The sequence below is a fragment of the Cnephaeus nilssonii genome (assembly GCF_951640355.1).
Source record: "Cnephaeus nilssonii genome assembly, chromosome: 5".
In the NCBI taxonomy this organism is placed as follows: Eukaryota; Metazoa; Chordata; class Mammalia; order Chiroptera; family Vespertilionidae; genus Cnephaeus; species Cnephaeus nilssonii.
This window is the reverse complement of record NC_137076.1, coordinates 57224816-57235237: the sequence shown is the minus strand read 5'-3', so window position 1 is coordinate 57235237 and position 10422 is coordinate 57224816. Positions and strand designations below refer to the sequence as shown.

Here is a 10422-nt window from a genome sequence, read left to right as displayed (position 1 = left end):
AAAAAGATAAAGATAAATCAAGTAATGCAGGTATAATTTACTTCAAGGTGTAATAAGAAACACTAAGAAAAATAACACAATCACTTTCTTCTTTGACCAAACTTGAATCAGGCTCCTCTTTCTGACTAGTCCCTGATTTTGGACTCTGTGGCCCATTTAGTCCAGTTTCAGCAAGAATCCTGTTGGGTCAGTTTTGGGAAAATTTTACACCCTGGTATCTGATCAAATTCTTCATCCCCTGTGCTTGGTATCTTATCACTCTGGCCTACCTTCAGCAAGAATCCTGTTGAGTTGGTCTAGCAAGAATCCCCCTAACCTTAATCTTTCCTCTTAGCAATTTTCCATCCACTAACCCTTTGCCCTGTTCCTTGGGTATCGGTTGCCACTTTTTCTTTTTTTTACCCCCCCCAAGGTCAAAGTTTCAAGTTATTAGTGTTCACTCAGCAATAAAAATTCACATGAAAGAATGAAATAAGCAGGGTGGAGAGAATGCTGCTTCAGCAGACAATCCATGCTATTCTGAGGGCAGCGGGAACTGCGAGAGAAGAGGTCAGTGTTTTCAAAACTTCATTCAGATGCTTTTCCAATCAGGTGACCCAAATGGCTAGCAGAGAACATTGGGCAGATCCACCCCAGTCTTATGAAAACATAGGCAGCTGGATGCCATCTTTCCTGAAGAGAACATCAGCTCAGCCCATTGTAAACCTAGAACTGAGCACACCGCTACATGGCCACACTAAGTTCATGTTTCTCTCCTTTCTCCGGTGGTTCTGCCTCCAAGTCTGGATTCGGGTCTGGTGGTGGATTTCAATGAGAAGAACATAGATGAGGCCTCCAATGGCAGCACCAACCATAAGGCCACAATAGGAATCCACCAGAAGTAATTTCCAACTCGGAAGACATCAAACCCCCATCCTGCCAAAGCAGTGAAAAGTCTGGAACTAGGGTCTTGAGCTGGATTTACGGCGCAGCCACAGTTCAATCCCAAAGAGGAAGAAAAGACAATAATCAGGAGGCCGATGGCGATGGGCTCTAGGCCTTTGGGGACTCCCTCATTTCTGGAGTCAAAGATGACGAAGACAATCATGAGGAGGAACATGGTGGACATTACTTGGTCTGCAAATGCATTTGCCAGAGACACATATGGAGCTGGGTACATTGCAAAAATGTGTGCTGATGCATTTTCTCCCATGATGAGCAGTTTTCCAACCGCAAAGGACATAGTCCATCATAGTAAATACCAAAGAGGATTGCAGACCCTACGAAGGCTCCCAGGAACTGGGCTCCCACATAAAAAGGAAATTTGAACCATTTCATCCATCCAAAGCGACACATTGCAAAAGACACAGCAGGGTTGATGTGGCCACCAGAGACAACCCCGTCACATAAATGGTTATAATGACGGCCATTGCAAATCCACCATTCACAGTGAGGACTCCTCCAAAATTTCCTCCACTGAGGATGGCTTGGGCAACACAGCCACATCCGAGGACGATCATTATACATGTGCCCAAGAACTCGGAGAGCGTTTCTTTAGCCAAACTGCTCTTCAACACCAGTCTCTGTTAAAAGCTTTTCTTCCTCCGTTCTTTCTCAGACTGCATCATGCGACTTCTCCAAGGACCACTCTTTCCACCAGTACCTGCTGCTTCTGCTCCCTAGTTCACTCACACATTCCACTTTTTCTTATTGTATTCAGAGTTGAGCCCCATCTCTCTCCCCTACTACAAAATCAATTGTAATAGTCCCTCTGAATGAAGTCAGGCTGACTGTCTTTAACAAGTGTCATAAGTGATTTTTTCTTTAGTTGTAAGAGGTAAGGAAGGAGAGATAGAAAATATGCTAATTTTGCTATTACTTATAGTGGCTTCAAGCCAATTTCCTAAAAGTCATTCTGCAGATTGGCCTTAGAGCAAATTGACTTTTGGTGAATTGATACAGTGAATTAGCTTCGGACAAATTTACTTTTAGTGAAATGGCCTGCTTCTGCTAGATTAGGAAACCAGTAAATATACCTAAAGAAATACAGAGTATATATTAATATGTACTAATTAAATACATATATAAATACATACATTTTTTTGTACAAAATTGTAGTACATAAAAACCACTAAAATGAACACATAAACCTTCCAAGTAATCAGAATTATTACACACATACAAAGAGAGAAATAATGAAAAAAATTTTAAGCAATGAAACAGGAAGTACCAAAAATGGCAAAAGCAAACCCAAATTATATCTGTCATAGCAGAAAGTAAAAATGGGCTAAAATATCTTGTTTTTAAAAATATGATTGGATTGAAAAACACAAACTAACTTCGGCTGCACTCTGGATTCAAGGCAATATAAAGGAGAGTTTATTAACAGTTGTAGAGCTAAGTTGCTTAGATTTAAATCTATGTCATTTGGGGGCAACTTGCTTCATTTCTCAGTGCCTCAGTTTCCTCCTTGATTAAATGGGGATATTAAAGTTAACTCAGTGAATCATTGAGAAGATTTAGCAAGTTAATATATGTAAAGCATTTAGAATGGTCATATAGTAAAAATTCAATAAATATTGGCTCACTATTACAACATGAGACACATCTAAAACCAGATGATTTAGAAGGGTTGAAAATAACAGGATGGTCAAAGTCATATCGATGAAGTGCCAACACAAAGAAAACAATGGTTTGGAATTTAGCACCGGAAAAAATTGAAGACAAATAAGGGTGCATTATAATGACAATGAGTGCAACACTAATATTCCTAAAGTAAAAAATACAGGAAATATAAGGAGTAATTGGAACGAACCAACAGGGGTAGAAACACCAGGTCATGATGATTTCAATGCCATTTAAGCTGTTCCAGAGCAAGGGAAAGAAAAGGTTTTGAAACCAAAATAAGTTCCAGATGAATCAAAGATCACAGTGTTCTAGAAGAAAAAAAATGTAAAAAATAATCTCAAAGTGGGGAAGTAGGACTAAATCCAGAAGCCCTTAAACAAGATTGATCATTTCAACTTCATAAATATATTTTTAAAATGTCTACACAGCAAAAGTCAATAAAACATGTGAAAAGATCAACGATTAACTGGGGGAAATATTCCCAATACTTATTATAGATAAAGGAACTATTTCCTTGCTAAGTAAAGTACTTCTACCAGTCATAAAGAAGATGAAAATACATTTTTAAAAAGCTGACAGTTGTACAAAGGATATGGATAGATAGTCCAGGGAAGAAAACACAAATGGCTGTTTGTTAATATATGAAATGATGCCTGCCAATAGCTATCTTTGACCCAGAACTTTCACATGCAAAAATGACATATTTATAACAATATACTTGTTCTATCACTGTTTTTAAAAATAAAATAAAAAAGAAATAATGTAAGTGTCAATCAATAGGGCCTATAATTGGTCAAATAATGCCCCTCACCTCCTGCCAAGATGTCCAAAGATCTAGGCATATCCTAATCCCCAGAGTCTTTGAATATGTTACATGGCAAAAGGGAATTCAGGTTGCAGATGGAATTAAAGTTGTTAATTAGCTGATTTGAGACGGAGAGAGTATCCTGACTTATCCAGGTGGCCCCATGTCATACAAGGGTCCTTAAAAGTGGAAAAGGGCTGTAGGAGAGTCAGTGTTAGAATGAGAGCATGAGAAAGACTCTATTGCTGGCTTTGCAGATGGAAGGGGGTGTGAGCCAAGGGATACAGGCAGCTCCTTGGAGGTGAAAGAGGTAAGAAAACTGATTTCCTTCTAGAGCCTCCAGAAAAGAACAAGGTGTCCTATGACACCTCGATTTTAGCCCAGTGAGGCCCATGTCAGACTTCTGACCTCCAAAAGTGTACTGTAATAAATCTGTTGTTTTCAGCCACTAAATGTGTGGAAACTTGCTCCAGCACCAATAGGAAACTAATACCCAAGCTAATTAAAAGTTATGGTAATCCATACAATGGGATACATGCAGCCTTTACAGGAGAGTGAGAAAACTCTCTATCATAGAACAATCTCTGGAATATAATAGCAAGGAATGGAACAGTACACACAAGGAATTAGGAAGACTAGTTACTTTCAGGCAGAGAGTGTAGGAGGCAGGGACAAAGGTGGCAGGCAGGAAAACGTTTTTCACTACATATCCTTTTATAACTCTTAAATATATAATATTTTATTTAAAAACTAGAGGCCCGGTGCACACATTCGTGCACCAGTGGGGTCCCTCAGCCTCGCCTGCAGGATCAGGCCAAACCGGCTCTCCAACATCTCCCAAGGGGTTCCAGATTGTGAAAGGGTGCAGGCCAGGCCAAGGGACCCCACCAGTGCACGATCGGGGCCAGGGAGGGATGCAGGAGGTTGGCCAGCTGGGGAGGGATCGCGGGAGGGCTCTAGGGCATGTCCAGCCCATCTTGCTCAGTCCCAATTGGCCAGACCCCAGCAGCAAACTAACCTACCGGTTGGAGTGTCTGTCCCCTGGTGGTCAATGCACATCATAGAGAGCGGTTGAGCGGCTTTAGCATATCATTAGCATATTACTCTTTGATTGGTTGAACGGATGACTGGATGACCGAGCACTTAGCATATTAGGCTTTTATTACCTATAATAAGAAAAGCCTAATATGCTAATTAGACCAGACAGCTGAACGACCTTCTGGACGTCCTTCTGGATGCTTCCGGATGAAGCCAGGGCTGCAAAGGCCGAAGCAAGCTACCGCAGCTGCGAGAGCCGAGTCCCTTGCACGAATTTCATGCATCGGGCCTCTAGTATAGGATAAAATGTGATTTTTATCAAGGAGGGTGTTCTTAACCCCTTTTGTATGATACATCTGAAAACTTCCTGTGTTCTCCTTCATAACCAGATACTATTACAACCTTACCTTCACACTTTGTAACCATGTAATATACTAAAACCAATAATTGTTGGTCCCAGAGTTTTTACTCAATGTGTGTCTTACCCAGTAGACTGTCAGTTCCATGAGGGCTGGGACCAGTTTGTCTTTTAATAGTACCTAGGATAGTGTCTAGCATTTAATTGGACTTTAATAGACATTTATTAAATAAATGGATGAATTAGTTAATACTAGTAAATGCCGTCAAGTAAAAGAGTAAGAAAGCGTATAATTTAATCAATTATAATTTCCAAAAGTAAACATAATTAGCCCAAAAATGTAAAATAAAAAAGCAAAAGCATACAATAAAAAATATGATTCAGAAATATAGAGATGTCTAGCTATAGATAACTATTCTTCTCGTATTAAACTCTATAAAATCACAGCTACATCTAGTTCTCTAGCTTTCTTTATCCAGAGAAAAATGTTTCAACTATTTTTCAGCTCATGGTGTTAAGATCCCTGGACAGTGTTCACAGATTGAAGCCATTTAACACAGGGTTTGCCTTTTTACAGCTGTCTGCAGTTTCAGCTGTCAGTGGAGAGGCCTGTAATTCACAGGCATTCCCCGTTTGCTCTCTCTACCTCACTGTGTCTCTTACAACTTCTGCTTGTTGCTGCAACACTCAGCTTCTTTCTTTTTTTTTTTTTTTTTTCATGACCAGAACATAGAAGCTGAGAGAGGGAAAGAGAGAGATTACTGTCCTGTAGGCCTGGTAACCCCGTGACTGCCTACAATCAGGAAAATTGTACCACATTAACCATTGTTTAGAGAGAATGCTGTTTGTTCATCAACATCATTTTTGTTTTCCTCCGGGGCATCCAGCTAGGCTATCTTTCCCATTCTCCTTTGCTGTTGGGTGGAGCCACAGAACTGAGTTCCGGCCAATGAAACATGGGTCAGTCGTGGGTCTAGTGGCTGGATGCAGAGACCTCATGAACTCCGGGCCCCTGGAGGATGGCAAAGCCACTAAATTGGAAGCAAGCCTGGGTTCCCATTGGAGCTGCCATGTGCAAGAAGGCTACCTGGGAGATCCATCCAACCACAGACACTGGGGTTCTTTTTGTTGTTTTTGTTTTCGTTACTCCTCACCTAAGGATTTTTTTCTCACTGATTTTTAGAGAGTGAAAGGGAAGAGAGAGAGAGAGAGAGAGAGAGAGAGAGAGAGAGAGAGAGAGAGAGGAGAGAATCAATGTGAGAGAGACATATCGATTGGTGGCCTCCCACATGTGCTCCCCCTGGGGCCCCAGGATTGAACCTGCAACCCAGGTACAATGTGCCCTTGCCCAGGAATCAAACTTGGGACCCCCTAGGGCCAACATGCTGACCACTGAGCAATGCCGGCCAGGGCTAACCAGGGATACTTGTGTTGGACAATTTCCGGTCAAAAACTATTTTTTTATTCTTTTGAACCACCTAAATGTTGGTTCAGAAACTGGCTCCTTGAAGTGGCGTGCTGCCATAGTAGACACCTAAAATAAGGTGGTGAATGGTAAGAAAACTGATGGTAGTAGCTGGAATGATGGATACTCTGCTATAAAGTGGCAGTATCACAGACTTTGAAAAATTGTCACCTGTATTATCTTGAAAGAAGACCATGTGCTTACTGAATGGAACTTGGGGGAAGTGGTGGGAATTTGAGTGCAAGTGTGTGTTGACTATTAGGTGTCTTTGGTAATGTTTTATAGGAAAGAAATGAGTTTAGGAAAGAACTGGCGGTTTTCAAGCTGAAATGAAAGGGAATTAAAAGTTAAGAAATCTATAATTGTTGAAATATTAGGATAGATGATACCGTTTAGATTCCCAAGTAGTAAGAAATACGTCTTTGAGTATTAAAGCCAGGGATATTCCCCACGTAAACCAAAACTCAGCCTTGGGACAAAGATCATATTAGGAATGTGGCCTTCCTGTGAGTTCTACTAGATGGACATGGGGTAGAGACCTTTAAATTGAGGGAGATTGGCTTATGGTGAGGAGACAAAAAATAAAGTTAGTGGTATGAGGAGCTAGCTAGAAGCTTATTAACTTTTGAAAGAAATTTTGTTGTCAAAGATATCAAGACCATCTTTAAAATGTAAAACAACTTTTGAGCCCAAAAGTTAATCAAACAGGAAGCAATCTACAAAACTGGGAAGGCCCTAAGGAGAGCATGGTCCCCAGTGCCCACTTCAGATGTGGCCAAAGGAGATGATGGACAAAATGGGTGGAGATAGAAGCCAGGTAGAACAATGGCCAATGGCGCTCCCAACAAAAAGCCGAGTCAGGACGTAATCAAACAGGGCAGAGAGCTCTCAGAAGGTGTGTACAGTGGGGTTTTATAATTGCGCGGACCAGCCCCTGCTTTGTGTCTTCTTATCCTTTCCAAATAGGAGTATCTATTGCAGGTGTACCATCCCTATCTCTTAATTGTTTGTTAGGGAGGGGAGAAGGACAGGGACAAATAATCTGTCTTTGTACAACCACGAAGAATTACATCTGCACCTGGTGGAGAAAAGGCTCGCATCACCAGGAGATCCTGGACCTTCAGCCAAATGCTAGGACTGGTTGGGATTTTGAACTCCTTTGAGAGAAGGTTGAGTGTATTCTACGTATGGGACAAAGTTAACAGATCCTTGGTGAATAGAAAGGCGGTGCTATGAATTCACCAAACCTAGTTTTCTCTTCCTTCTGGACATACAGCTAGACTATATTTCCCAGCCCTCCTCCCTTGAAGTTGGTGGGGCAAGGTAATTGAGTTATGACAGTGAGATATAGGCAAACATTACCACTTCTAGGTATGGTTTACAATAATCTTCCATATAATCATTCTTCCTTTTGTTTGCCAGAAGCAGAGTTCCAAGGAAGGTCTCTGATACCCTAGGGCGGGGTTCACAAAGAGTCTACAGGCTGTGGTCTGAGGCTGCTCTCATGCTATAGATTTGAGTAGTTGTGACAGATACTGTTTGGCCTGCAAATCCTAGAATACATACTAGCTGGTCCACTACAGAAAAAAGAAACACTGGATAAGAAGGAGACTGACTCGTCAGTCACAACCAACACTTTGGAGGACAGCCAATAGATCAGGAACCCCCAATGAACAGTTGCCTCAGCTAGAGATAGCTTTTGTTGTAGTCAGACACTGAGATTTGGGAGTAACAACATTTTCATTCATCCTACATACAATTATGAAGGTATACAGGTATAGGGTGGGGTGAAAATAGGTTTACAGGTTGTGATTTGTATTATTATTTATGAATGATTATATAATTTTTCATATTTACTTTTGTATATATATATATATATATATATATATATATATATATATATATATATATATATATTTACTAGAGGCCCGGTGCACGGATTCGTGTACTGGTGGGGTCCCTTGGCCTGGCCTGTGGGGATCAGCCAAAACTGGTAGTCCTATATCCCCCGAGGGATGTAGTAGTGTGCAAAGTGGCAGGTGGCTGGGGAGGAGCCTGAGCCCAGGCCGGGCGCTGCGCTGCTCCTGCTCATCCAGGCCCCGCTGCATCTGCCACTGCCACTGCTCGGTAGGCTTGCTGCCACTCCGCTGGGGTCTCCGGGCGCCTGTCCTAGGGTGATACCGGTGTGCCCATGACCGAGAAGCGGCTGTGGGCTGGCGCCCAGTCAGTCCTGATGCCAGTCCCCATCCTGTCCTGGTCTGGATTGGGGAGGGGCGCACAGGGGGAGTGTCCGCAGGAGAGGTTCATGCAGCTGCAGCTGCACTTGCAAGCCATGAGCTCGGTGTATAGCGCTCCTGCTGTGGGAGTGCACTGACCACCAAGGGGCAGCTCCTGTGTTGAGCGTCTGCCCCCTAGTGGTCAGTGCACATCATAGCTACCAGTTGTTTGGTCGCTTAGGCTTTTATATATATAGATTGATTTCAGAAAGGAAGGGAGAGGGAGAAAGAGGTAGAAACATCAGTGATGAGAGAGAATCATTGATCAGCTGCCTCCTGCATGCCCCCTACTGGGGATCAAGCCCACAACCTGGGCATGTGCCCTTGACTAGAATCAAACCTGGGACCTTTCAGTCTGCAGGCTGATGCTCTATCCACTGAACCAAACCAGCTAGGGCCCCACCCTGTTTTTGTCTTTGTTTTTTTTTTTACCTTGCATTGCATAACTAAAATCTCCTCACTCACTGTGGTACGTTGGAACATGGCTTCTGCCATGATTCAGTTATACACCCTAGCATCTACCCATTGGTCTCTCCCCAAGCATTTATAGAGTGTTTATTGGGTGTAGGCACTTTGCTTAGGCACTGAGGCACTCTGACGAATAAAAAACACACTTGGACTCTGCCTTCATAGAACTTAGGGTCTAATGCAGAAGAAAGTGGGAAGAAAGTGGTAGAGGCTACCCCCTCTGGACTTGACATAAGCTTTCCCAGTTCATGACAGCCCACATTGGGCCTGCTTCACTCACTTACCTGCCTGGCTCCTGTGGCACTTACGGTTTTTAACCCCCAAATCAGAGTAGGTGAAAAGACAAGGTGACTGAAGTGCAGCAATTAAAAGAGAGAGCGTGCCAAGATGCAGCTGAAGACTTAGTGAAGGGACAAATGTAGAAATATTAACTTAACTAGCCTACCAGGACCCATAGATGGCTCAGTAATCAAACCTCCCTAGGCCTTATCTTGTAAGCCTTTAGGGATCTTTTGACTTCTTGCCTACTAACCGGAATCTGTGGCATTTACCTTTCTGGATCATTTAAGCCAAAGCCCAAAGGTATGGCTGTGACTTTTTCTTCCTAGACCTCCAGATCTCCTACATATTTTTTCATTTTTTCCCTCTTCTCCTCACTACCAGCCACCATTGTCTCACACTTGACCTCCTAGAAACCTCTCTCCCTTGCTCCCATTTTTATTGGAACATTTCAGTCTTTGTGTGATTTCCATCAGCTCTTCCGGTCAAGTCAACACTTCGTTACTTGGCCCTCAGTGCCCTGCAGGTGCTAGCAGTTCATTTATAGAAGTAGTACACACTAGATATTAAGGATTTAAAATTGTATTTTCTTAAGTTTTAAACACTTGAAAAAGACTAATTTTTTTTAAAGTAGAAACATTAGAAATACAAGTGAGCAAAAACAAAATATATGTTAAACTAAAACCAAGCATAAATCACTGTTAACATTTTAGTGCTTATCCTTTCAGATTTCTAGTCAAGCAAATGTGCATATTTTAAAAGATTAGATTATAGACCACAAATTCCCTTATAATATTTCTATCATTTAATATGTTATGGAAAATTCATCAGCACCACTAAGACTAGAGATACAATATCACTTAGAATGGCCATATAGTATTCCATTGTATGGATATACCATGATTTAACTAATCCTCTACTGTTGGACATTTGGAGTGTTTCCATTTGTTGTTAAGGTTAATTTTATGGGTCAACTTGATTGAGCCATGGGGTTCCCAGGTTAAACAGTATTTCTAGGTGTTGTCTCTGAGTGTTTCCAGATGAAATTAGCATTTGAATTGGTAACTCAGTAATGTACTAGTAGATTGCCCTCCCTAGTGTGGGTGGGAGGAATTCAATCTGTTGA

The 10422-nt window shown here is 41.8% G+C and overlaps 1 pseudogene across 1 annotated transcript; it reads right to left on the bottom strand.

Moving 5' to 3' along the window:
- Positions 1-723: 723 nt before the first annotated feature.
- Positions 724-1604, bottom strand: LOC307099769 (aquaporin-9-like; annotated as a pseudogene). The gene has a single exon. The product of its transcript is annotated as an aquaporin-9-like (transcript).
- Between the last annotated feature and the right edge of the window lie 8818 nt (positions 1605-10422).